Source organism: Argiope bruennichi, chromosome 6 (assembly GCF_947563725.1).
Source record: "Argiope bruennichi chromosome 6, qqArgBrue1.1, whole genome shotgun sequence".
NCBI classification, from domain to species: domain Eukaryota; kingdom Metazoa; phylum Arthropoda; class Arachnida; order Araneae; family Araneidae; genus Argiope; species Argiope bruennichi.
In genome coordinates, this window is record NC_079156.1 from 106,044,237 (window position 1) to 106,065,543 (window position 21,307).

Genomic DNA, 21,307 nt, shown 5'->3' on the forward strand with positions numbered 1-21,307 from the left:
ATAAAATCACACCCGGATCGAAGTTTTTATTATTATTCCTTTCCTGAAGGAGATTCTATTCTTAAGTATTCGAAATTTATTTAATAACATATAAATGCTTTAAAGATAACGGCAAACAATCCACTGTTGTGGCTCGGTGACGCAAAGATCGCGCGTCTGATTCCAGATCAAAAGGTTTTGTGTTCAAATAATGTCCAGGTCAATTTTTTTGTCTTTTAATTTCTTTTCTGGGGAATAATTTGTTCTTCAATAAAGGGAAATTATTTCAATACATGTGATAGTTTTAAAGAAAATGGGAAAGAAGTCATCCGTCTGGCTCGGTCCCACAGGAAAATTCAAATCGCGTAAGGAACATAGTTTTTTTCATATCTCTTTGCTATAGCGAAATCTAATATCCAGCGTTCGAAATTTATTTCAATTCACATGAATGCTTTGAAGATAACGGTAATCCAACTTTCCGTGTGGCTCGGAGGCGCAATGGTTGCGCGTCTGACTCCAGATCAGAAGGTTGCGTGTTCAAATCACGTCCGGGTCAGTGCTTTTTGTTTTAAATTCTTTGCTGTGTTAGAAATTAATTTCATTAATCGAAATTTCTTTCCATGCATGTGACTGTTTTAAATAAAAAGGAAAAGAAATATCCCGTCTGGCTCTGTCAGGCAAAGATATTCGAATTGCGTAAGGAATATAGTTTTTATCATGTTTCTTTGCTATAGGAGAATCAACTGTGATGTGTTCGTCATTTATTTCAAATAACATGAATGCTTTGAAGACAGCGGTAATCCAACACTTCGTGTGGCTCGGAGGCGCAACGGTTGCGCGTTTGACTCCAGATCAGAAGGTTGCGTGTTCAAATCACGTCCGGGTCAGTGCTTTTTGTTTTAATTTCTTTGTTGTGTGAGAATTTGAGCTTCATTATTTGAAATACCTTTCCATGCATGTGATTGTTTTAAATAAAAATTAAAAGAAATATCCCGTCTGGCTATGTCACGCAAAGATATTCAAATCGCGTAAGGAATATTGTTTTTATCATGTTTCTTTGCTATATGAGAATCTACAGTGCTGCGTTCGAAATTTATTTCAATTCACATGAATGCTTTAAAGATAACGGCAATCTAGCTCGTCGTGTGGCATGGTGGCGCAACGGTAGCGCGTCTGACTCCAGATCAGAAGGTTGCATGTTCAAATCACGTCCGGGTCAGTGCTTTGTGTTTTAATTTCTTTGCTGTGTGAGAATTTGATCTTCATTAATCGAAATTTCTTTCCATGCATGTGATTGTTTTAAATAAAAAGGAAAAGAAATATCCCGTCTGGCTCTGTCAGGCAAAGATATTCAAATTGCGTAAGGAATATAGTTTTTATCATGTTTCTTTGCCATACGAGAATCTACTGTGCTGCGCTCGAAATTTATTTCAAATCACATGAATGCTTTAAAGATAACGGCACGCCAATTCTTCGTGTTACTCGGAGGCGCAACTGTAGCGCGTCTGACTCCAGATCAGAAGGTTGCGTGTTCAAATCACGTCCGGGTCAGTGCTTTGTGTTTTAATTTCTTTGCTGTGTGAGAATTTGATCTTCATTAATCGAAATTTCTTTCCATGCATGTGATTGTTTTAAATAAAAAGGAAAAGAAATATCCCGTCTGGCTCTGTCACGCAAAGATTTTCAAATCGCGTAAGGAATATAGTTTTTATCATGTTTCTTTGCTATATGAGAATCTACAGTGCTGCGTTCGAAATTTATTTCAATTCACATGAATATTTTAAAGATAACGGCACGCCAACTCTTCTTGTGGCTCGGTGGCGCAACGGTAGCGCGTCTGACTCCAGATTAGAAGGTTGCGTGTTCAAATCACGTCCGGGTCAGTGCTTTGTGTTTTAATTTCTTTGCTGTGTGAGAATTTGATTTTCATTAATCGAAATTTCTTTCCATGCATGTGATTGTTTTAAATAAAAAGGAAAAGAAATATCCCGTCTGGCTCTGTCACGCAAAGATATTCAAATCGCGTAAGGAATATAGTTTTTATCATGTTTCTTTGCCATACGAGAATCTACTGTGCTGCGCTCGAAATTTATTTCAAATCACATGAATGCTTTAAAGATAACGGCACGCCAATTCTTCGTGTTACTCGGAGGCGCAACTGTAGCGCGTCTGACTCCAGATCAGAAGGTTGCGTGTTCAAATCACGTCCGGGTCAGTGCTTTGTGTTTTAATTTCTTTGCTGTGTGAGAATTTGATCTTCATTAATCGAAATTTCTTTCCATGCATGTGATTGTTTTAAATAAAAAGGAAAAGAAATATCCCGTCTGGCTCTGTCACGCAAAGATTTTCAAATCGCGTAAGGAATATAGTTTTTATCATGTTTCTTTGCTATATGAGAATCTACAGTGCTGCGTTCGAAATTTATTTCAATTCACATGAATACTTTAAAGATAACGGCACGCCAACTCTTCTTGTGGCTCGGTGGCGCAACGGTAGCGCGTCTGACTCCAGATTAGAAGGTTGCGTGTTCAAATCACGTCCGGGTCAGTGCTTTGTGTTTTAATTTCTTTGCTGTGTGAGAATTTGATCTTCATTAATCGAAATTTCTTTCCATGCATGTGATTGTTTTAAATAAAAAGGAAAAGAAATATCCCGTCTGGCTATGTCACGCAAAGATATTCAAATCGCGTAAGGAATATTGTTTTTATCATGTTTCCTTGCTATATGAGAATCTACAGTGCTGCGTTCGAAATTTATTTCAATTCACATGAATGCTTTAAAGATAACAGCACGCCAACTCTACTTGTGGCTCGGTGGCGCAACGGTAGCGCGTCTGACTCCAGATCAGAAGGTTGCGTGTTCAAATCACGTCCGGGTCAGTGCTTTGTGTTTTAATTTCTTTGCTGTGTGAGAATTTGATCTTCATTAATCGAAATTTCTTTCCATGCATGTGATTGTTTTAAATAAAAAGGAAAAGAAATATCCCGTCTGGTTCTGTCACGCAAAGATATTGAAATCGCGTAAGGAATATATTTTTTATCATGTTTCTTTGCTATAGGAGAATCTACTGTGCTGCGTTCGAAATTTATTTCAATTCACATGAATGCTTTAAAGATAACGGCATTCCAACTCTTCGTGTGGCTCGGTGGCGCAAATGTAGTCCGTCTGACTCCAGATCAGAAGGTTCCGTGTTCAAATCACGTCCGGGTCAGTGCTTAGTGTTTTAATTTCTCTGCTGTGTGAGAATTTGATCTTCATTAATCGAAATTTCTTTCCATGCATGTGATTGTTTTAAATAAAAAGGAAAATAAATATGGCGTCTGGCTCTGTCTCGCAAAGTTATTCAAATCGCGTAAGGAATATAGTTTTTATCATGTTTCTTTGCTATAGGAGAATCTACTGTGCTGCGTTCGAAATTTATTTCAAATCACATGAATGCTTTAAAGATAACGGCAATCCAACACTTCGTGTGGCTCGGTGGCACAACGGTAGCGCGTCTGACTCCAGATCAGAAGGTTGCTTGTTCAAATCACGTCCGGGTCAGTGCTTTGTCTTTCATTTCTTTGATGTGTGAGAATTTGATCTTCATTAATCGAAATGTCTTTCCATGCATGTGATTGTTTTAAATAAAAAGGAAAAGAAATATCCCGTCTGGCTCTGTCACGCAAAGATATTCAAATCGCGTAATTAATATAGTTTTTATCATGTTTATTTGCTATAAGAGAATCTACTGTGCTGCGTTCGAAATTTATTTCAAATCACATCAATGCTTTAAAGATAACGACAATCCAACTCTTCGTGTGGCTCGGTGGCGCAACGGTAGCGCGTCTGACTCCAGATCAGAAGGTTGCGTGTTCAAATCACGTCCGGGTCAGTGCTTTGTGTTTTATTTTCTTTGCTGTGTGAGAATTTGATCTTCATTAATCGAAATTTCTTTCCATGCATGTGATTGTTTTAAACAGAAAGGAAAAGACATATCCCGTCTGGCTCTCACGCAAAGATATTCAAATCGCGTAAGGAATATAGTTTTTATCATGTTTCTTTGCTATAGGAGAATCTACTGTGCTGCGTTCGATATTTATTTCAAATCACATGAATGCTTTAAAGATAACGACAATCCAAATCTCCGTGTGGCTCAGTGGCGCACCGGTAGCGCGTCTGACTCCAGATCAGAAGGCTGCCTGTTCAAATCACGTCCGGATCAGTGCTTTGTGTTTTAATTTCTTTGCTGTGTGAGAATTTGATCTTCATTAATCGAAATTTCTTTCCATGCATGTGATTGTTTTAAATAAAAAGGAAAAGACATATCCCGTCTGGCTCTGTCTAGCAAAGTTATTCAAATCGCGTAAGGAATATAGTTTTTATCATGTTTCTTTGCTATAGGAGAATCTACTGTGCTGCGTTCGAAATTTCAAATCACATGAATGCTTTAAAGATAACGGTAATCCAACACTTCGTGTGGCTCGGTGGCACAACGGTAGCGCGTCTGACTCCAGATCAGAAGGTTGCGTGTTCAAATCACGTCCGGGTCAGTGCTTTGTCTTTCATTTCTTTGATGTGTGAGAATTTGATCTTCATTAATCGAAATTTCTTTCCACGCATGTGATTGTTTTAAATAAAAAGGAAAAGAAATATCCCGTCTGGCTCTGTCACGCAAAGATATTCAAATCGCGTAAGGAATATAGTTTTTATCATGTTTCTTTGCTATAGGAGAATCTACTGTGCTGCGTTCGAAATTTATTTCAATTCACATGAATGCTTTGAAGATAACGGCAATCCAACTCTTCGTGTGGCTCGGGGGCGCAACGGTAGTCCGTCTGACTCCAGATCAGAAGGTTTCGTGTTCAAATCACGTCCGGGTTAGTGCTTTGTGTTTTAATTTCTTTGCTGTGTGAGAATTTGATCTTCATTAATCGAAATTTCAATCCATGCATGTGATTGTTTTAAATAAAAAGGAAAAGAAATATCCCGTCTGGCTCTGTCACTCAAAGATATTCAAATCGCGTAAGGAATATAGTTTTTATCATTTTTCTTTGCTATAGGAGAATCTACTGTGCTGCGTTCGAAATTTATTTCAATTCACATGAATGCTTTGAAGATAACGGCAATCCAACTCTTCCTGTGGCTCGGTGGCGGAACGGTAGCGCGTCTGACTCCAGGTTAGAAGGTTGCGTGTTCAAATCACGTCTGGGTCAGTGCTTTGTGTTTTAATTTCTTTGCTGTGTGAGAATTTGATCTTCATTAATCGAAATTTCTTTCCATGCGTGTGATTGTATTAAATAAAAAGGAAAAGAAATATCCCGTCTGGCTCTGTCACGCAAAGATATTCAAATCGCGTAAGGAATATAGTTTTTATCATGTTTCTTTGCTATAGGAGAATCTAAAGTGCTGCTTTCGAAATTTATTTCAATTCACATGAATGCTTTAAAGATAATGGCAATCCAACTCGTCGTGTGGCTCAGTGGCGCAACGGTAGCGCGTCTGACTTTAGATCAGAAGGTTGCGTGTTCAAATCACGTCCGGCACAGTGCTTTGTGTTTTAATTTCTTTGCTGTGTGAGAATTTGATCTTCATTAATCGAAATTTCTTTCCATGAATGTTATTTTAAATAAAAAGGAAAAGAAATATCCCGTCTGGCTCTGTCACGCAAAGATATTCAAATCGCGTAAGAAATATAGTTTTTATCATATTTCTTTGCTATACTAGAATCTACTGTGCTGCGTTCGAAATTTATTTCAATTCACATGAATGCTTTAAAGATAACGGCAATCCACCCGTCGTGTGGCTCGGTGGCGCAACGGTAGCGCGTCTGACACCAAATCAGAAGGTTGCGTGTTCAAATCGCGTCCGGGTCAGTGCTTTGTGTTTTAATTTCTTTGACGTGTGAGAATTTGATCTTCATTAATCGAAATTTCTTTCCATGAATGTGATTGTTTTAAATAAAAAGGAAAAGAAATATCCCGTCTGGCTCTGTCACGCAAAGATATTCAAATCGCGTAAGGAATATAGTTTTTATCATGTTTCTTTGCTATAGGAGAATCTACAGTGCTGCTTTCGAAATTTATTTCAATTCACATGAATGCTTTAAAGATAATGGCAATCCAACTCGTCGTGTGGCTCGGTGGCGCAACGGCAGCGCGTTTGACTCCAGATCAGAAGGTTGCGTGTTCAAATCACGTCCGGGTCAGTGCTTTGTGTTTTAATTTCTTTGCTGTGTGAGAATTTGATCTTCAATAATCGAAATTTCTTTAAATGCATGTGATTGCTTTAAATAAAACGGAAAATAAATATGGCGTCTGGCTCTGTCTCGCAAAGATATTCAAATCGCGTAAGGAATGTAATTTTTATCATGTTTCTTTGCTATAGGAGAATCTACTGTGCTGCGTACGAAATTTATTTCAATTCACATGAATGCTTTAAAGATAACGGCAATCCAACTCGTCGTGTGGCTCGGTGGAGCAACGGTAGCGTGTCTGACTCCAGATCAGAAGGTTGCGTGTTCAAATCACGTCCGGGTCAGTGCATTCTGTTTTAATTTCTTTGCTGTGTGAGAATTTGATCCTCATTAATCGAAATTTCTTTCCATGCAAGTGATTGTTTTAAATAAAAAGGAAAAGAAATATCCCAACTGGCTCATTCACGCAAAGATATTCAAATCGCGTAAGGAGTATAGTTTTTATCATTTTTCTTTGCTATAGGAGATTCTACTGTGCAGTTTTCGAAATTTATTTCAATTCACATGAATGCTTTAAAGATAACGGCAATCCAAGTCGTCGTGTGGCTCGGTGTCGCAACGGTAGCGCGTCTGACTCCAGATCAGAAGGTTGCGTGTTCAAATCACGTCCGGGTCAGTGCTTTGTGTTTTAATTTCTTTGCTGTGTGAAAATTTGATCTTCAATAATCGAAATTTCTTTCCATAAATGTGATTGTTTTAAATAAAAAGGAAAAGAAATATCCCGTCTAGCTCTGTCACGCAAAGATATTCAAATTGCGTAAGGAATATATTTTTTATCATGTTTCTTTGCTATAGGAGAATCTACTGTGCTGCGTTCGAAATTTATTTCAATTCACATGAATGCTTTAAAGATAACGGCAATCCAACTCTTCGTGTGGCTCGGTGGCGCAACCTTAGCACGTCTCACTCCAGATCAGAAGGTTGCGTGTTCAAATCACGTCCGGGTCAGTGCTTTGTGTTTTAATTTCTTTGCTGTGTGAGAATTTGATCCTCATTAATCGAAATTTCTTTCCATGCAAGTGATTGTTTTAAATAAAAAGGAAAAGAAATATCCCAACTGGCTCTTTCACTCAAAGATATTCAAATCGCGTAAGGAATATAGTTTTTATCATGTTTATTTGCTATAGGAGAATCTACAGTGCTGCTTTCGAAATTTATTTCAATTCACATGAATGCTTTAAAGATAATGGCAATCCAACTCGTCGTGTGGCTCGGTGGCGCAACGGCAGCGCGTTTGACTCCAGATCAGAAGGTTGCGTGTTCAAATCACGTCCGGGTCAGTGCTTTGTGTTTTAATTTCTTTGCTGCGTGAGAATTTGATCTTCATTAATCGAAATTTTTTTCCATGCATGTGATTGTTTTAAATTAAAAGGAAAAGAAATATCCCGTCTGGCACTGTCACGGAAAGATATTCAAATCGCGTAAGATATATAGTTTTTATCATGTTTCTTTGCTATAGAAGAATCTACAGTGCTGCTTTCGAAATTTATTTCAATTCACATGAATGCTTTAAAGATAACGGCAATCCAACTCGTCGTGTGGCTCGGTGGCCCAACGGTAGCGCGTCTGACTCCAGATCAGAAGGTTGCGTGTTCAAATCACGTCCGGGTCAGTGCTTTGTGTTTTAATTTCTTTGCTGTGTGAGAATTTGATCTTCATTAATCGAAATTTCTTTCCATGAATGTGATTGTTTTAAATAAAAAGGAAAAGAAATATCCCGTCTAACTCTGTCACGCAAAGATATTCAAATCGCGTAAGGAATATAGTTTTTATCATGTTTCTTTGCCATAGGAGAATCTACTGTGCTGCGTTCTAAATTTATTTCAAATCACATGAATGCTTTAAAGATAACGGCATTCCGACTCTTCGTGTGGCTCGGTGGCGCAACGGTAGCGCGTCTGACTCCAGATCAGAAGGTTGCGTGTTCAAATCATGTCCAGGTCAGTGCTTTGTGTTTTAATTTCTTTGCTGTGTGAGAATTTGATCTTCATTAATCGAAATTTCTTTCCATGCATATGATTGTTTTAAATAAAAAGGAAAAGAAATATCCCGTCTGGCTCTGTCACGCAAAGATATTCAAATCGCGTAAGGAATATAGTTTTTATCATGTTTCTTTGCTATAGGAGAATCAACTGTGCTGCGTTCGAAATTTATTTCAAATCACATGAATGCTTTAAAGATAACGGCAATCCCACACTTCGTGTGGCTCGGTGGCGCAACGGTAGCGCGTCTGACTCCAGATCAGAAGGTTGCGTGTTCAAATCACGTCCGGGTCAGTGCTTTGTGTTTTATTTTCTTTGCTGCGTGAGAATTTGATCTTTATTAATCGAAATTTCTTTCCATGCATGTGATTGTTTTAAATAAAAAGGAAAAGAAATATCCCGTCTGACTCTGTCACGCAAAGATATTCAAATTGCGTAAGGAATATAGTTTTTATCATGTTTCTTTGCTATATTAGAATCTACTGTGCTGCGTTCGAAATTTATTTCAAATCACATGAATGCTTTAAAGATAACGGCAATCCCACTCTTCGTGTGGCTCAGTGGCGCAACGGTAGCGCGTCTGACTCCAGATCAGAAGGTTGCGTGTTCCAATCACGTCCGGGTCAGTGCTTTGTGTTTTAATTTCTTTGCTGTGTGAGAATTTGATCTTCATTAATCGAAATTTCTTTCCATGAATGTGATTGTTTTAAATAAAAAGGAAAAGAAATATCCCGTCTGGCTCTGTCACGCAAAGATATTCAAATCGCGTAAGGAATATAGTTTTTAACATGTTTCTTTGCCATAGGAGAATCTACTGTGCTGCGCTCGAAATTTATTTCAAATCACATGAATGCTTTAAAGATAACGGCACGATAACTCTTCTTGTGGCTCGGTCGCGCTACGGTAGCGCGTCTGACTCCAGATCAGAAGGTTGCGTGTTCAAATCACGTCCGGGTCAGTGCTTTGTGTTTTAATTTCTTTGCTGTGTGAGAATTTGATCTTCAATAATCGAAATTTCTTTAAATGCATGTGATTGCTTTAAATAAAACGGAAAATAAATATGGCGTCTGGCTCTGTCTCGCAAAGATATTCAAATCGCGTAAGGAATGTAATTTTTATCATGTTTCTTTGCTATAGGAGAATCTACTGTGCTGCGTACGAAATTTATTTCAATTCACATGAATGCTTTAAAGATAACGGCAATCCAACTCGTCGTGTGGCTCGGTGGAGCAACGGTAGCGTGTCTGACTCCAGATCAGAAGGTTGCGTGTTCAAATCACGTCCGGGTCAGTGCATTCTGTTTTAATTTCTTTGCTGTGTGAGAATTTGATCCTCATTAATCGAAATTTCTTTCCATGAATGTGATTGTTTTAAATAAAAAGGAAAAGAAATATCCCAACTGGCTCATTCACGCAAAGATATTCAAATCGCGTAAGGAGTATAGTTTTTATCATTTTTCTTTGCTATAGGAGATTCTACTGTGCAGTTTTCGAAATTTATTTCAATTCACATGAATGCTTTAAAGATAACGGCAATCCAAGTCGTCGTGTGGCTCGGTGTCGCAACGGTAGCGCGTCTGACTCCAGATCAGAAGGTTGCGTGTTCAAATCACGTCCGGGTCAGTGCTTTGTGTTTTAATTTCTTTGCTGTGTGAAAATTTGATCTTCAATAATCGAAATTTCTTTCCATAAATGTGATTGTTTTAAATAAAAAGGAAAAGAAATATCCCGTCTAGCTCTGTCACGCAAAGATATTCAAATTGCGTAAGGAATATATTTTTTATCATGTTTCTTTGCTATAGGAGAATCTACTGTGCTGCGTTCGAAATTTATTTCAATTCACATGAATGCTTTAAAGATAACGGCAATCCAACTCTTCGTGTGGCTCGGTGGCGCAACCTTAGCACGTCTCACTCCAGATCAGAAGGTTGCGTGTTCAAATCACGTCCGGGTCAGTGCTTTGTGTTTTAATTTCTTTGCTGTGTGAGAATTTGATCCTCATTAATCGAAATTTCTTTCCATGCAAGTGATTGTTTTAAATAAAAAGGAAAAGAAATATCCCAACTGGCTCTTTCACTCAAAGATATTCAAATCGCGTAAGGAATATAGTTTTTATCATGTTTCTTTGCTATAGGAGAATCTACAGTGCTGCTTTCGAAATTTATTTCAATTCACATGAATGCTTTAAAGATAATGGCAATCCAACTCGTCGTGTGGCTCGGTGGCGCAACGGCAGCGCGTTTGACTCCAGATCAGAAGGTTGCGTGTTCAAATCACGTCCGGGTCAGTGCTTTGTGTTTTAATTTCTTTGCTGTGTGAGAATTTGATCTTCAATAATCGAAATTTCTTTAAATGCATGTGATTGCTTTAAATAAAACGGAAAATAAATATGGCGTCTGGCTCTGTCTCGCAAAGATATTCAAATCGCGTAAGGAATGTAATTTTTATCATGTTTCTTTGCTATAGGAGAATCTACTGTGCTGCGTACGAAATTTATTTCAATTCACATGAATGCTTTAAAGATAACGGCAATCCAACTCGTCGTGTGGCTCGGTGGAGCAACGGTAGCGTGTCTGACTCCAGATCAGAAGGTTGCGTGTTCAAATCACGTCCGGGTCAGTGCATTCTGTTTTAATTTCTTTGCTGTGTGAGAATTTGATCCTCATTAATCGAAATTTCTTTCCATGCAAGTGATTGTTTTAAATAAAAAGGAAAAGAAATATCCCAACTGGCTCATTCACGCAAAGATATTCAAATCGCGTAAGGAGTATAGTTTTTATCATTTTTCTTTGCTATAGGAGATTCTACTGTGCAGTTTTCGAAATTTATTTCAATTCACATGAATGCTTTAAAGATAACGGCAATCCAAGTCGTCGTGTGGCTCGGTGTCGCAACGGTAGCGCGTCTGACTCCAGATCAGAAGGTTGCGTGTTCAAATCACGTCCGGGTCAGTGCTTTGTGTTTTAATTTCTTTGCTGTGTGAAAATTTGATCTTCAATAATCGAAATTTCTTTCCATAAATGTGATTGTTTTAAATAAAAAGGAAAAGAAATATCCCGTCTAGCTCTGTCACGCAAAGATATTCAAATTGCGTAAGGAATATATTTTTTATCATGTTTCTTTGCTATAGGAGAATCTACTGTGCTGCGTTCGAAATTTATTTCAATTCACATGAATGCTTTAAAGATAACGGCAATCCAACTCTTCGTGTGGCTCGGTGGCGCAACCTTAGCACGTCTCACTCCAGATCAGAAGGTTGCGTGTTCAAATCACGTCCGGGTCAGTGCTTTGTGTTTTAATTTCTTTGCTGTGTGAGAATTTGATCCTCATTAATCGAAATTTCTTTCCATGCAAGTGATTGTTTTAAATAAAAAGGAAAAGAAATATCCCAACTGGCTCTTTCACTCAAAGATATTCAAATCGCGTAAGGAATATAGTTTTTATCATGTTTCTTTGCTATAGGAGAATCTACAGTGCTGCTTTCGAAATTTATTTCAATTCACATGAATGCTTTAAAGATAATGGCAATCCAACTCGTCGTGTGGCTCGGTGGCGCAACGGCAGCGCGTTTGACTCCAGATCAGAAGGTTGCGTGTTCAAATCACGTCCGGGTCAGTGCTTTGTGTTTTAATTTCTTTGCTGTGTGAGAATTTGATCTTCAATAATCGAAATTTCTTTAAATGCATGTGATTGCTTTAAATAAAACGGAAAATAAATATGGCGTCTGGCTCTGTCTCGCAAAGATATTCAAATCGCGTAAGGAATGTAATTTTTATCATGTTTCTTTGCTATAGGAGAATCTACTGTGCTGCGTACGAAATTTATTTCAATTCACATGAATGCTTTAAAGATAACGGCAATCCAACTCGTCGTGTGGCTCGGTGGAGCAACGGTAGCGTGTCTGACTCCAGATCAGAAGGTTGCGTGTTCAAATCACGTCCGGGTCAGTGCATTCTGTTTTAATTTCTTTGCTGTGTGAGAATTTGATCCTCATTAATCGAAATTTCTTTCCATGCAAGTGATTGTTTTAAATAAAAAGGAAAAGAAATATCCCAACTGGCTCATTCACGCAAAGATATTCAAATCGCGTAAGGAGTATAGTTTTTATCATTTTTCTTTGCTATAGGAGATTCTACTGTGCAGTTTTCGAAATTTATTTCAATTCACATGAATGCTTTAAAGATAACGGCAATCCAAGTCGTCGTGTGGCTCGGTGTCGCAACGGTAGCGCGTCTGACTCCAGATCAGAAGGTTGCGTGTTCAAATCACGTCCGGGTCAGTGCTTTGTGTTTTAATTTCTTTGCTGTGTGAAAATTTGATCTTCAATAATCGAAATTTCTTTCCATAAATGTGATTGTTTTAAATAAAAAGGAAAAGAAATATCCCGTCTAGCTCTGTCACGCAAAGATATTCAAATTGCGTAAGGAATATATTTTTTATCATGTTTCTTTGCTATAGGAGAATCTACTGTGCTGCGTTCGAAATTTATTTCAATTCACATGAATGCTTTAAAGATAACGGCAATCCAACTCTTCGTGTGGCTCGGTGGCGCAACCTTAGCACGTCTCACTCCAGATCAGAAGGTTGCGTGTTCAAATCACGTCCGGGTCAGTGCTTTGTGTTTTAATTTCTTTGCTGTGTGAGAATTTGATCCTCATTAATCGAAATTTCTTTCCATGCAAGTGATTGTTTTAAATAAAAAGGAAAAGAAATATCCCAACTGGCTCTTTCACTCAAAGATATTCAAATCGCGTAAGGAATATAGTTTTTATCATGTTTCTTTGCTATAGGAGAATCTACAGTGCTGCTTTCGAAATTTATTTCAATTCACATGAATGCTTTAAAGATAATGGCAATCCAACTCGTCGTGTGGCTCGGTGGCGCAACGGCAGCGCGTTTGACTCCAGATCAGAAGGTTGCGTGTTCAAATCACGTCCGGGTCAGTGCTTTGTGTTTTAATTTCTTTGCTGTGTGAGAATTTGATCTTCAATAATCGAAATTTCTTTAAATGCATGTGATTGCTTTAAATAAAACGGAAAATAAATATGGCGTCTGGCTCTGTCTCGCAAAGATATTCAAATCGCGTAAGGAATGTAATTTTTATCATGTTTCTTTGCTATAGGAGAATCTACTGTGCTGCGTACGAAATTTATTTCAATTCACATGAATGCTTTAAAGATAACGGCAATCCAACTCGTCGTGTGGCTCGGTGGAGCAACGGTAGCGTGTCTGACTCCAGATCAGAAGGTTGCGTGTTCAAATCACGTCCGGGTCAGTGCATTCTGTTTTAATTTCTTTGCTGTGTGAGAATTTGATCCTCATTAATCGAAATTTCTTTCCATGCAAGTGATTGTTTTAAATAAAAAGGAAAAGAAATATCCCAACTGGCTCATTCACGCAAAGATATTCAAATCGCGTAAGGAGTATAGTTTTTATCATTTTTCTTTGCTATAGGAGATTCTACTGTGCAGTTTTCGAAATTTATTTCAATTCACATGAATGCTTTAAAGATAACGGCAATCCAAGTCGTCGTGTGGCTCGGTGTCGCAACGGTAGCGCGTCTGACTCCAGATCAGAAGGTTGCGTGTTCAAATCACGTCCGGGTCAGTGCTTTGTGTTTTAATTTCTTTGCTGTGTGAAAATTTGATCTTCAATAATCGAAATTTCTTTCCATAAATGTGATTGTTTTAAATAAAAAGGAAAAGAAATATCCCGTCTAGCTCTGTCACGCAAAGATATTCAAATTGCGTAAGGAATATATTTTTTATCATGTTTCTTTGCTATAGGAGAATCTACTGTGCTGCGTTCGAAATTTATTTCAATTCACATGAATGCTTTAAAGATAACGGCAATCCAACTCTTCGTGTGGCTCGGTGGCGCAACCTTAGCACGTCTCACTCCAGATCAGAAGGTTGCGTGTTCAAATCACGTCCGGGTCAGTGCTTTGTGTTTTAATTTCTTTGCTGTGTGAGAATTTGATCCTCATTAATCGAAATTTCTTTCTATGCAAGTGATTGTTTTAAATAAAAAGGAAAAGAAATATCCCAACTGGCTCTTTCACTCAAAGATATTCAAATCGCGTAAGGAATATAGTTTTTATCATGTTTATTTGCTATAGGAGAATCTACAGTGCTGCTTTCGAAATTTATTTCAATTCACATGAATGCTTTAAAGATAATGGCAATCCAACTCGTCGTGTGGCTCGGTGGCGCAACGGCAGCGCGTTTGACTCCAGATCAGAAGGTTGCGTGTTCAAATCACGTCCGGGTCAGTGCTTTGTGTTTTAATTTCTTTGCTGCGTGAGAATTTGATCTTCATTAATCGAAATTTTTTTCCATGCATGTGATTGTTTTAAATTAAAAGGAAAAGAAATATCCCGTCTGGCACTGTCACGGAAAGATATTCAAATCGCGTAAGATATATAGTTTTTATCATGTTTCTTTGCTATAGAAGAATCTACAGTGCTGCTTTCGAAATTTATTTCAATTCACATGAATGCTTTAAAGATAACGGCAATCCAACTCGTCGTGTGGCTCGGTGGCCCAACGGTAGCGCGTCTGACTCCAGATCAGAAGGTTGCGTGTTCAAATCACGTCCGGGTCAGTGCTTTGTGTTTTAATTTCTTTGCTGTGTGAGAATTTGATCTTCATTAATCGAAATTTCTTTCCATGAATGTGATTGTTTTAAATAAAAAGGAAAAGAAATATCCCGTCTAACTCTGTCACGCAAAGATATTCAAATCGCGTAAGGAATATAGTTTTTATCATGTTTCTTTGCCATAGGAGAATCTACTGTGCTGCGTTCTAAATTTATTTCAAATCACATGAATGCTTTAAAGATAACGGCATTCCGACTCTTCGTGTGGCTCGGTGGCGCAACGGTAGCGCGTCTGACTCCAGATCAGAAGGTTGCGTGTTCAAATCATGTCCAGGTCAGTGCTTTGTGTTTTAATTTCTTTGCTGTGTGAGAATTTGATCTTCATTAATCGAAATTTCTTTCCATGCATATGATTGTTTTAAATAAAAAGGAAAAGAAATATCCCGTCTGGCTCTGTCACGCAAAGATATTCAAATCGCGTAAGGAATATAGTTTTTATCATGTTTCTTTGCTATAGGAGAATCAACTGTGCTGCGTTCGAAATTTATTTCAAATCACATGAATGCTTTAAAGATAACGGCAATCCCACACTTCGTGTGGCTCGGTGGCGCAACGGTAGCGCGTCTGACTCCAGATCAGAAGGTTGCGTGTTCAAATCACGTCCGGGTCAGTGCTTTGTGTTTTATTTTCTTTGCTGCGTGAGAATTTGATCTTTATTAATCGAAATTTCTTTCCATGCATGTGATTGTTTTAAATAAAAAGGAAAAGAAATATCCCGTCTGACTCTGTCACGCAAAGATATTCAAATTGCGTAAGGAATATAGTTTTTATCATGTTTCTTTGCTATATTAGAATCTACTGTGCTACGTTCGAAATTTATTTCAAATCACATGAATGCTTTAAAGATAACGGGAATCCAACTCTTCTTGTGGCTCGGTCGCGCAACGGTAGCGCGTCTGACTCCAGATCAGAAGGTTGCGTGTTCAAATCACGTCCGGGTCAGTGCTTTGTGTTTTAATTTCTTTGCTGTGTGAGAATTTGATCTTCATTAATCGAAATTTCTTTCCATGCATGTGATTGTTTTAAATAAAAAGGAAAAGACATATCCCGTCTGGCTCTGTCACGCAAAGATATTCAAATCGCGTAAGGAATATAGTTTTTATCATGTTTCTTTGTCATAGGAGAATCTACTGTGCTGCGCTCGAAATTTATTTCAAATCACATAAATGCTTTAAAGATAACGGCACGCTAACTCTTCTTGTGGCTCGGTCGCGCAACGGTAGCGCGTCTGACTCCAGATCAGAAGGTTGCGTGTTCAAATCAGGTCCGGGTCAGTGCTTTGTGTTTTAATTTCTTTGCTGCGTGAGAATTTGATCTTCATTAATCGAAATTTTTTTCCATGCATGTGATTGTTTTAAATTAAAAGGAAAAGAAATATCCCGTCTGGCACTGTCACGGAAAGATATTCAAATCGCGTAAGATATATAGTTTTTATCATGTTTCTTTGCTATAGAAGAATCTACAGTGCTGCTTTCGAAATTTATTTCAATTCACATGAATGCTTTAAAGATAACGGCAATCCAACTCGTCGTGTGGCTCGGTGGCGCAACGGTAGCGCGTCTGACTCCAGATCAGAAGGTTGCGTGTTCCAATCACGTCCGGGTCAGTGCTTTGTGTTTTAATTTCTTTGCTGTGTGAGAATTTGATCTTCATTAATCGAAATTTCTTTCCATGAATGTGATTGTTTTAAATAAAAAGGAAAAGAAATATCCCGTCTGGCTCTGTCACGCAAAGATATTCAAATCGCGTAAGGAATATAGTTTTTATCATGTTTCTTTGCCATAGGAGAATCTACTGTGCTGCGTTCTAAATTTATTTCAAATCACATGAATGCTTTAAAGATAACGGCATTCCGACTCTTCGTGTGGCTCGGTGGCGCAACGGTAGCGCGTCTGACTCCAGATCAGAAGGTTGCGTGTTCAAATCACGTCCGGGTCAGTGCTTTGTGTTTTAATTTCTTTGCTGTGTGAGAATTTGATCCTCATTAATCGAAATTTCTTTCCATGCAAGTGATTGTTTTAAATAAAAAGGAAAAGAAATATCCCGTCTGGCTCTGTCACGCAAAGATATTCAAATCGCGTAAGGAATATAGTTTTTATCATGTTTCTTTGCTATAGGAGAATCCACTGTGCTGCGTTCGAAATTTATTTCAAATCACATGAATGCTTTAAAGATAACGGCAATCCCACACTTCGTGTGGCTCGGTGGCGCAACGGTAGCGCGTCTGACTCCAGATCAGAAGGTTGCGTGTTCAAATCACGCCCGGGTCAGTGCTTTGTGTTTTAATTTCTTTGCTGTGTGAGAATTTGATCTTCATTAATCGAAATTTCTTTCCATGCATGTGATTGTTTTAAATAAAAAGGAAAAGACATATCCCGTCTGGCTCTGTCACGCAAAGATATTCAAATCGCGTAAGGAATATAGTTTTTATCATGTTTCTTTGTCATAGGAGAATCTACTGTGCTGCGCTCGAAATTTATTTCAAATCACATAAATGCTTTAAAGATAACGGCACGCTAACTCTTCTTGTGGCTCGGTCGCGCAACGGTAGCGCGTCTGACTCCAGATCAGAAGGTTGCGTGTTCAAATCAGGTCCGGGTCAGTGCTTTGTGTTTTAATTTCTTTGCTGCGTGAGAATTTGATCTTCATTAATCGAAATTTTTTTCCATGCATGTGATTGTTTTAAATTAAAAGGAAAAGAAATATCCCGTCTGGCACTGTCACGGAAAGATATTCAAATCGCGTAAGATATATAGTTTTTATCATGTTTCTTTGCTATAGAAGAATCTACAGTGCTGCTTTCGAAATTTATTTCAATTCACATGAATGCTTTAAAGATAACGGCAATCCAACTCGTCGTGTGGCTCGGTGGCGCAACGGTAGCGCGTCTGACTCCAGATCAGAAGGTTGCGTGTTCAAATCACGTCCGGGTCAGTGCTTTGTGTTTTAATTTCTTTGCTGTGTGAGAATTTGATCTTCATTAATCGAAATTTCTTTCCATGCAAGTGATTGTTTTAAATAAAAAGGAAAAGAAATATCCCGTCTGGCTCTGTCACGCAAAGATATTCAAATCGCGTAAGGAATATAGTTTTTATCATGTTTCTTTGCTATAGGAGAATCAACTGTGCTGCGTTCGAAATTTATTTCAAATCACATGAATGCTTTAAAGATAACGGCAATCCCACACTTCGTGTGGCTCGGTGGCGCAACGGTAGCGCGTCTGACTCCAGATCAGAAGGTTGCGTGTTCAAATCACGTCCGGGTCAGTGCTTTGTGTTTTAATTTCTTTGCTGCGTGAGAATTTGATCTTCATTAATCGAAATTTCTTTCCATGCATGTGATTGTTTTAAATAAAAAGGAAAAGAAATATCCCGTCTGGCTCTGTCACGCAAAGATATTCAAATTGCGTAAGGAATATAGTTTTTATCATGTTTCTTTGCTATATTAGAATCTACTGTGCTGCGTTCGAAATTTATTTCAAATCACATGAATGCTTTAAAGATAACGGGAATCCAACTCTTCTTGTGGCTCGGTCGCGCAACGGTAGCGCGTCTGACTCCAGATCAGAAGGTTGCGTGTTCAAATCACGTCCGGGTCAGTGCTTTGTGTTTTAATTTCTTTGCTGTGTGAGAATTTGATCTTCATTAATCGAAATTTCTTTCCATTCATATGATTGTTTTAAATAAAAAGGAAAAGACATATCCCGTCTGGCTCTGTCACGCAAAGATATTCAAATCGCGTAAGGAATATAGTTTTTATCATGTTTCTTTGCTATAGGAGAATCCACTGTGCTGCGTTCGAAATTTATTTCAAATCACATGAATGCTTTAAAGATAACGGCAATCCCACACTTCGTGTGGCTCGGTGGCGCAACGGTAGCGCGTCTGACTCCAGATCAGAAGGTTGCGTGTTCAAATCACGTCCGGGTCAGTGCTTTGTGTTTTAATTTCTTTGCTGTGTGAGTATTTGATCTTCAATAATCGAAATTTCTTTCCATGAATGTGATTGTTTTAAATAAAAAGGAAAAGAAATATCCCGTCTAGCTCTGTCACGCAAAGATATTCAAATTGCGTAAGGAATATATTTTTTATCATTTTTCTTTGCTATAGGAGAATCTACTGTGCTGCGTTCGAAATTTATTTCAATTCACATGAATGCTTTAAAGATAACGGCAATCCAACTCGTCGTGTGGCTCGGTGGCGCAACGGTAGCGCGTCTGACTCCAGATCAGAAGGTTGCGTGTTCAAATCACGTCCGGGTCAGTGCTTTGTGTTTTAATTTCTTTGCTGTGTGTGAATTTGATCTTCAATAAACGAAATTTCTTTCCATGAATGTGATTGTTTTAAATAAAAAGGAAAAGAAATATCCCGTCTAGCTCTGTCACGCAAAGATATTCAAATTGCGTAAGGAATATATTTTTTATCATGTTTCTTTGCTATAGGAGAATCTACTGTGCTGCGTTCGAAATTTATTTCAATTCACATGAATGCTTTAAAGATAACGGCAATCCAACTCTTCGTGTGGCTCGGTGGCGCAACCTTAGCACGTCTCACTCCAGATCAGAAGGTTGCGTGTTCAAATCACGTCCGGGTCAGTGCTTTGTGTTTTAATTTCTTTGCTGTGTGAGAATTTGATTCTCATTATTCGAAATTTCTTTCCATGCAAGTGATTGTTTTAAATAAAAAGGAAAAGAAATATCCCAACTGGCTCTTTCACTCAAAGATATTCAAATCGCGTAAGGAATATAGTTTTTATCATGTTTCTTTGCTATAGGAGAATCTACAGTGCTGCTTTCGAAATTTATTTCAATTCACATGAATGCTTTAAAGATAATGGCAATCCAACTCGTCGTGTGGCTCGGTGGCGCAACGGTAGCGCGTCTGACTCCAGATCAGAAGGTTGCGTGTTCAAATCACGTCCGGGTCAGTGCTTTGTGTTTTAATTTCTTTGCTGCGTGAGAATTTGATCTTCATTAATCGAAATTTTTTTCCATGCATGTGATTGTTTTAAATTAAAAGGAAAAGAAATATCCCGTCTGGCACTGTCACGGAAAGATATTCAAATCGCGTAAGATATATAGTTTTTATCATGTTTCTTTGCTATAGAAGAATCTACAGTGCTGCTTTCGAAATTTATTTCAATTCACATGAATGCTTTAAAGATAACGGCAATCCAACTCGTCGTGTGGCTCGGTGGCGCAACGGTAGCGCGTCTGACTCCAGATCAGAAGGTTGCGTGTTCAAATCAAGTCCGGGTCAGTGCTTTGTGTTTTAATTTCTTTGCTGTGTGAGAATTTGATCTTCATTAATCGAAATTTCTTTCCATGAATGTTATTTTAAATAAAAAGGAAAAGAAATATCCCGTCTGGCTCTGTCACGCAAAGATATTCAAATCGCGTAAGGAATATAGTTTTTATCATGTTTCTTTGCCATAGGAGAATCTACTGTGCTGCGTTCTAAATTTATTTCAAATCACATGAATGCTTTAAAGATAACGGCATTCCGACTCTTCGTGTGGCTCGGTGGCGCAACGGTAGCGCGTCTGACTCCAGATCAGAAGGTTGCGTGTTCAAATCATGTCCAGGTCAGTGCTTTGTGTTTTAATTTCTTTGCTGTGTGAGAATTTGATCTTCATTAATCGAAATTTCTTTCCATTCATATGATTGTTTTAAATAAAAAGGAAAAGAAATATCGCGTCTGGCTCTGTCACGCAAAGATATTCAAATCGCCTAAGGAATATAGTTTTTATCATGTTTCTTTGCTATAGGAGAATCTACTGTGCTGCGTTCGAAATTTATTTCAAATCACATGAATGCTTTAAAGATAACGGCAATCCCACACTTCGTGTGGCTCGGTGGCGCAACGGTAGCGCGTCTGACTCTAGATCAGAAGGTTGCGTGTTCAAATCACGTCCGGGTCAGTGCTTTGTGTTTTAATTTCTTTGCTGCGTCAGAATATAATCTTCATTAATCGAAATTTCTTTCCATGCATGTGATTGTTTTAAATAAAAAGGAAAAGACATATCCCGTCTGGCTCTGTCACGCAAAGATATTCAAATCGCGTAAGGAATATAGTTTTTATCATGTTTCTTTGCTATAGGAGAATCCACTGTGCTGCGTTCGAAATTTATTTCAAATCACATGAATGCTTTAAAGATAACGGCAATCCCACACTTCGTGTGGCTCGGTGGCGCAACGGTAGCGCGTCTGACTCCAGATCAGAAGGTTGCGTGTTCAAATCACGTCCGGGTCAGTGCTTTGTGTTTTATTTTCTTTGCTGCGTGAGAATTTGATCTTCATTAATCGAAATTTCTTTCCATGCATGTGATTGTTTTAAATAAAAAGGAAAAGACATATCCCGTCTGGCTCTGTCACGCAAAGATATTCAAATCGCGTAAGGAATATAGTTTTTATCATGTTTCTTTGTCATAGGAGAATCTACTGTGCTGCGCTCGAA

General features: G+C 38.3%; 48 non-coding genes across 48 annotated transcripts; all 48 read left to right on the plus strand.

Annotated features, from left to right (window-relative positions):
• Positions 1 to 463: 463 nt before the first annotated feature.
• On the plus strand, positions 464 to 535 carry Trnaw-cca (transfer RNA tryptophan (anticodon CCA)). The gene has a single exon. It is a non-coding gene; the product is annotated as a tRNA-Trp (tRNA).
• Positions 536 to 794: 259 nt separating this feature from the next.
• On the plus strand, positions 795 to 866 carry Trnaw-cca (transfer RNA tryptophan (anticodon CCA)). Its single transcript has one exon. It is a non-coding gene; the product is annotated as a tRNA-Trp (tRNA).
• A 924-nt stretch (positions 867 to 1,790) lies between these two features.
• Trnaw-cca (transfer RNA tryptophan (anticodon CCA)) lies at positions 1,791 to 1,862 on the plus strand. The gene has a single exon. It is a non-coding gene; the product is annotated as a tRNA-Trp (tRNA).
• A 592-nt stretch (positions 1,863 to 2,454) lies between these two features.
• Positions 2,455 to 2,526, plus strand: Trnaw-cca (transfer RNA tryptophan (anticodon CCA)). Its single transcript has one exon. It is a non-coding gene; the product is annotated as a tRNA-Trp (tRNA).
• A 260-nt stretch (positions 2,527 to 2,786) lies between these two features.
• Trnaw-cca (transfer RNA tryptophan (anticodon CCA)) lies at positions 2,787 to 2,858 on the plus strand. The gene has a single exon. It is a non-coding gene; the product is annotated as a tRNA-Trp (tRNA).
• A 592-nt stretch (positions 2,859 to 3,450) lies between these two features.
• On the plus strand, positions 3,451 to 3,522 carry Trnaw-cca (transfer RNA tryptophan (anticodon CCA)). The gene has a single exon. It is a non-coding gene; the product is annotated as a tRNA-Trp (tRNA).
• A 259-nt stretch (positions 3,523 to 3,781) lies between these two features.
• Positions 3,782 to 3,853, plus strand: Trnaw-cca (transfer RNA tryptophan (anticodon CCA)). Its single transcript has one exon. It is a non-coding gene; the product is annotated as a tRNA-Trp (tRNA).
• Positions 3,854 to 4,439: 586 nt separating this feature from the next.
• Positions 4,440 to 4,511, plus strand: Trnaw-cca (transfer RNA tryptophan (anticodon CCA)). Its single transcript has one exon. It is a non-coding gene; the product is annotated as a tRNA-Trp (tRNA).
• Positions 4,512 to 5,762: 1,251 nt separating this feature from the next.
• Trnaw-cca (transfer RNA tryptophan (anticodon CCA)) lies at positions 5,763 to 5,834 on the plus strand. Its single transcript has one exon. It is a non-coding gene; the product is annotated as a tRNA-Trp (tRNA).
• Positions 5,835 to 6,094: 260 nt separating this feature from the next.
• On the plus strand, positions 6,095 to 6,166 carry Trnaw-cca (transfer RNA tryptophan (anticodon CCA)). Its single transcript has one exon. It is a non-coding gene; the product is annotated as a tRNA-Trp (tRNA).
• A 260-nt stretch (positions 6,167 to 6,426) lies between these two features.
• Trnaw-cca (transfer RNA tryptophan (anticodon CCA)) lies at positions 6,427 to 6,498 on the plus strand. The gene has a single exon. It is a non-coding gene; the product is annotated as a tRNA-Trp (tRNA).
• Positions 6,499 to 6,758: 260 nt separating this feature from the next.
• Positions 6,759 to 6,830, plus strand: Trnaw-cca (transfer RNA tryptophan (anticodon CCA)). The gene has a single exon. It is a non-coding gene; the product is annotated as a tRNA-Trp (tRNA).
• Positions 6,831 to 7,422: 592 nt separating this feature from the next.
• Trnaw-cca (transfer RNA tryptophan (anticodon CCA)) lies at positions 7,423 to 7,494 on the plus strand. The gene has a single exon. It is a non-coding gene; the product is annotated as a tRNA-Trp (tRNA).
• A 260-nt stretch (positions 7,495 to 7,754) lies between these two features.
• Trnaw-cca (transfer RNA tryptophan (anticodon CCA)) lies at positions 7,755 to 7,826 on the plus strand. Its single transcript has one exon. It is a non-coding gene; the product is annotated as a tRNA-Trp (tRNA).
• Positions 7,827 to 8,086: 260 nt separating this feature from the next.
• On the plus strand, positions 8,087 to 8,158 carry Trnaw-cca (transfer RNA tryptophan (anticodon CCA)). Its single transcript has one exon. It is a non-coding gene; the product is annotated as a tRNA-Trp (tRNA).
• A 260-nt stretch (positions 8,159 to 8,418) lies between these two features.
• Positions 8,419 to 8,490, plus strand: Trnaw-cca (transfer RNA tryptophan (anticodon CCA)). The gene has a single exon. It is a non-coding gene; the product is annotated as a tRNA-Trp (tRNA).
• Positions 8,491 to 8,750: 260 nt separating this feature from the next.
• Trnaw-cca (transfer RNA tryptophan (anticodon CCA)) lies at positions 8,751 to 8,822 on the plus strand. The gene has a single exon. It is a non-coding gene; the product is annotated as a tRNA-Trp (tRNA).
• Positions 8,823 to 9,082: 260 nt separating this feature from the next.
• Positions 9,083 to 9,154, plus strand: Trnaw-cca (transfer RNA tryptophan (anticodon CCA)). Its single transcript has one exon. It is a non-coding gene; the product is annotated as a tRNA-Trp (tRNA).
• Positions 9,155 to 9,414: 260 nt separating this feature from the next.
• Positions 9,415 to 9,486, plus strand: Trnaw-cca (transfer RNA tryptophan (anticodon CCA)). The gene has a single exon. It is a non-coding gene; the product is annotated as a tRNA-Trp (tRNA).
• Positions 9,487 to 9,746: 260 nt separating this feature from the next.
• Positions 9,747 to 9,818, plus strand: Trnaw-cca (transfer RNA tryptophan (anticodon CCA)). Its single transcript has one exon. It is a non-coding gene; the product is annotated as a tRNA-Trp (tRNA).
• Positions 9,819 to 10,410: 592 nt separating this feature from the next.
• On the plus strand, positions 10,411 to 10,482 carry Trnaw-cca (transfer RNA tryptophan (anticodon CCA)). The gene has a single exon. It is a non-coding gene; the product is annotated as a tRNA-Trp (tRNA).
• A 260-nt stretch (positions 10,483 to 10,742) lies between these two features.
• Trnaw-cca (transfer RNA tryptophan (anticodon CCA)) lies at positions 10,743 to 10,814 on the plus strand. Its single transcript has one exon. It is a non-coding gene; the product is annotated as a tRNA-Trp (tRNA).
• A 260-nt stretch (positions 10,815 to 11,074) lies between these two features.
• Trnaw-cca (transfer RNA tryptophan (anticodon CCA)) lies at positions 11,075 to 11,146 on the plus strand. The gene has a single exon. It is a non-coding gene; the product is annotated as a tRNA-Trp (tRNA).
• A 592-nt stretch (positions 11,147 to 11,738) lies between these two features.
• Trnaw-cca (transfer RNA tryptophan (anticodon CCA)) lies at positions 11,739 to 11,810 on the plus strand. The gene has a single exon. It is a non-coding gene; the product is annotated as a tRNA-Trp (tRNA).
• A 260-nt stretch (positions 11,811 to 12,070) lies between these two features.
• Positions 12,071 to 12,142, plus strand: Trnaw-cca (transfer RNA tryptophan (anticodon CCA)). Its single transcript has one exon. It is a non-coding gene; the product is annotated as a tRNA-Trp (tRNA).
• Positions 12,143 to 12,402: 260 nt separating this feature from the next.
• Positions 12,403 to 12,474, plus strand: Trnaw-cca (transfer RNA tryptophan (anticodon CCA)). Its single transcript has one exon. It is a non-coding gene; the product is annotated as a tRNA-Trp (tRNA).
• Positions 12,475 to 13,066: 592 nt separating this feature from the next.
• Trnaw-cca (transfer RNA tryptophan (anticodon CCA)) lies at positions 13,067 to 13,138 on the plus strand. The gene has a single exon. It is a non-coding gene; the product is annotated as a tRNA-Trp (tRNA).
• Positions 13,139 to 13,398: 260 nt separating this feature from the next.
• Trnaw-cca (transfer RNA tryptophan (anticodon CCA)) lies at positions 13,399 to 13,470 on the plus strand. Its single transcript has one exon. It is a non-coding gene; the product is annotated as a tRNA-Trp (tRNA).
• A 260-nt stretch (positions 13,471 to 13,730) lies between these two features.
• Trnaw-cca (transfer RNA tryptophan (anticodon CCA)) lies at positions 13,731 to 13,802 on the plus strand. The gene has a single exon. It is a non-coding gene; the product is annotated as a tRNA-Trp (tRNA).
• A 592-nt stretch (positions 13,803 to 14,394) lies between these two features.
• Positions 14,395 to 14,466, plus strand: Trnaw-cca (transfer RNA tryptophan (anticodon CCA)). Its single transcript has one exon. It is a non-coding gene; the product is annotated as a tRNA-Trp (tRNA).
• A 260-nt stretch (positions 14,467 to 14,726) lies between these two features.
• Positions 14,727 to 14,798, plus strand: Trnaw-cca (transfer RNA tryptophan (anticodon CCA)). Its single transcript has one exon. It is a non-coding gene; the product is annotated as a tRNA-Trp (tRNA).
• Positions 14,799 to 15,058: 260 nt separating this feature from the next.
• Trnaw-cca (transfer RNA tryptophan (anticodon CCA)) lies at positions 15,059 to 15,130 on the plus strand. The gene has a single exon. It is a non-coding gene; the product is annotated as a tRNA-Trp (tRNA).
• A 260-nt stretch (positions 15,131 to 15,390) lies between these two features.
• Trnaw-cca (transfer RNA tryptophan (anticodon CCA)) lies at positions 15,391 to 15,462 on the plus strand. Its single transcript has one exon. It is a non-coding gene; the product is annotated as a tRNA-Trp (tRNA).
• Positions 15,463 to 15,722: 260 nt separating this feature from the next.
• On the plus strand, positions 15,723 to 15,794 carry Trnaw-cca (transfer RNA tryptophan (anticodon CCA)). Its single transcript has one exon. It is a non-coding gene; the product is annotated as a tRNA-Trp (tRNA).
• A 260-nt stretch (positions 15,795 to 16,054) lies between these two features.
• Positions 16,055 to 16,126, plus strand: Trnaw-cca (transfer RNA tryptophan (anticodon CCA)). The gene has a single exon. It is a non-coding gene; the product is annotated as a tRNA-Trp (tRNA).
• Positions 16,127 to 16,386: 260 nt separating this feature from the next.
• Trnaw-cca (transfer RNA tryptophan (anticodon CCA)) lies at positions 16,387 to 16,458 on the plus strand. The gene has a single exon. It is a non-coding gene; the product is annotated as a tRNA-Trp (tRNA).
• A 260-nt stretch (positions 16,459 to 16,718) lies between these two features.
• Trnaw-cca (transfer RNA tryptophan (anticodon CCA)) lies at positions 16,719 to 16,790 on the plus strand. The gene has a single exon. It is a non-coding gene; the product is annotated as a tRNA-Trp (tRNA).
• A 260-nt stretch (positions 16,791 to 17,050) lies between these two features.
• Positions 17,051 to 17,122, plus strand: Trnaw-cca (transfer RNA tryptophan (anticodon CCA)). Its single transcript has one exon. It is a non-coding gene; the product is annotated as a tRNA-Trp (tRNA).
• A 260-nt stretch (positions 17,123 to 17,382) lies between these two features.
• On the plus strand, positions 17,383 to 17,454 carry Trnaw-cca (transfer RNA tryptophan (anticodon CCA)). The gene has a single exon. It is a non-coding gene; the product is annotated as a tRNA-Trp (tRNA).
• A 260-nt stretch (positions 17,455 to 17,714) lies between these two features.
• Trnaw-cca (transfer RNA tryptophan (anticodon CCA)) lies at positions 17,715 to 17,786 on the plus strand. Its single transcript has one exon. It is a non-coding gene; the product is annotated as a tRNA-Trp (tRNA).
• A 260-nt stretch (positions 17,787 to 18,046) lies between these two features.
• Positions 18,047 to 18,118, plus strand: Trnaw-cca (transfer RNA tryptophan (anticodon CCA)). Its single transcript has one exon. It is a non-coding gene; the product is annotated as a tRNA-Trp (tRNA).
• Positions 18,119 to 18,378: 260 nt separating this feature from the next.
• Trnaw-cca (transfer RNA tryptophan (anticodon CCA)) lies at positions 18,379 to 18,450 on the plus strand. The gene has a single exon. It is a non-coding gene; the product is annotated as a tRNA-Trp (tRNA).
• Positions 18,451 to 18,710: 260 nt separating this feature from the next.
• On the plus strand, positions 18,711 to 18,782 carry Trnaw-cca (transfer RNA tryptophan (anticodon CCA)). Its single transcript has one exon. It is a non-coding gene; the product is annotated as a tRNA-Trp (tRNA).
• Positions 18,783 to 19,042: 260 nt separating this feature from the next.
• Trnaw-cca (transfer RNA tryptophan (anticodon CCA)) lies at positions 19,043 to 19,114 on the plus strand. Its single transcript has one exon. It is a non-coding gene; the product is annotated as a tRNA-Trp (tRNA).
• Positions 19,115 to 19,706: 592 nt separating this feature from the next.
• Positions 19,707 to 19,778, plus strand: Trnaw-cca (transfer RNA tryptophan (anticodon CCA)). Its single transcript has one exon. It is a non-coding gene; the product is annotated as a tRNA-Trp (tRNA).
• A 260-nt stretch (positions 19,779 to 20,038) lies between these two features.
• Positions 20,039 to 20,110, plus strand: Trnaw-cca (transfer RNA tryptophan (anticodon CCA)). Its single transcript has one exon. It is a non-coding gene; the product is annotated as a tRNA-Trp (tRNA).
• Positions 20,111 to 20,367: 257 nt separating this feature from the next.
• Positions 20,368 to 20,439, plus strand: Trnaw-cca (transfer RNA tryptophan (anticodon CCA)). Its single transcript has one exon. It is a non-coding gene; the product is annotated as a tRNA-Trp (tRNA).
• Positions 20,440 to 21,031: 592 nt separating this feature from the next.
• Trnaw-cca (transfer RNA tryptophan (anticodon CCA)) lies at positions 21,032 to 21,103 on the plus strand. The gene has a single exon. It is a non-coding gene; the product is annotated as a tRNA-Trp (tRNA).
• The last annotated feature ends 204 nt before the right edge of the window (positions 21,104 to 21,307 follow it).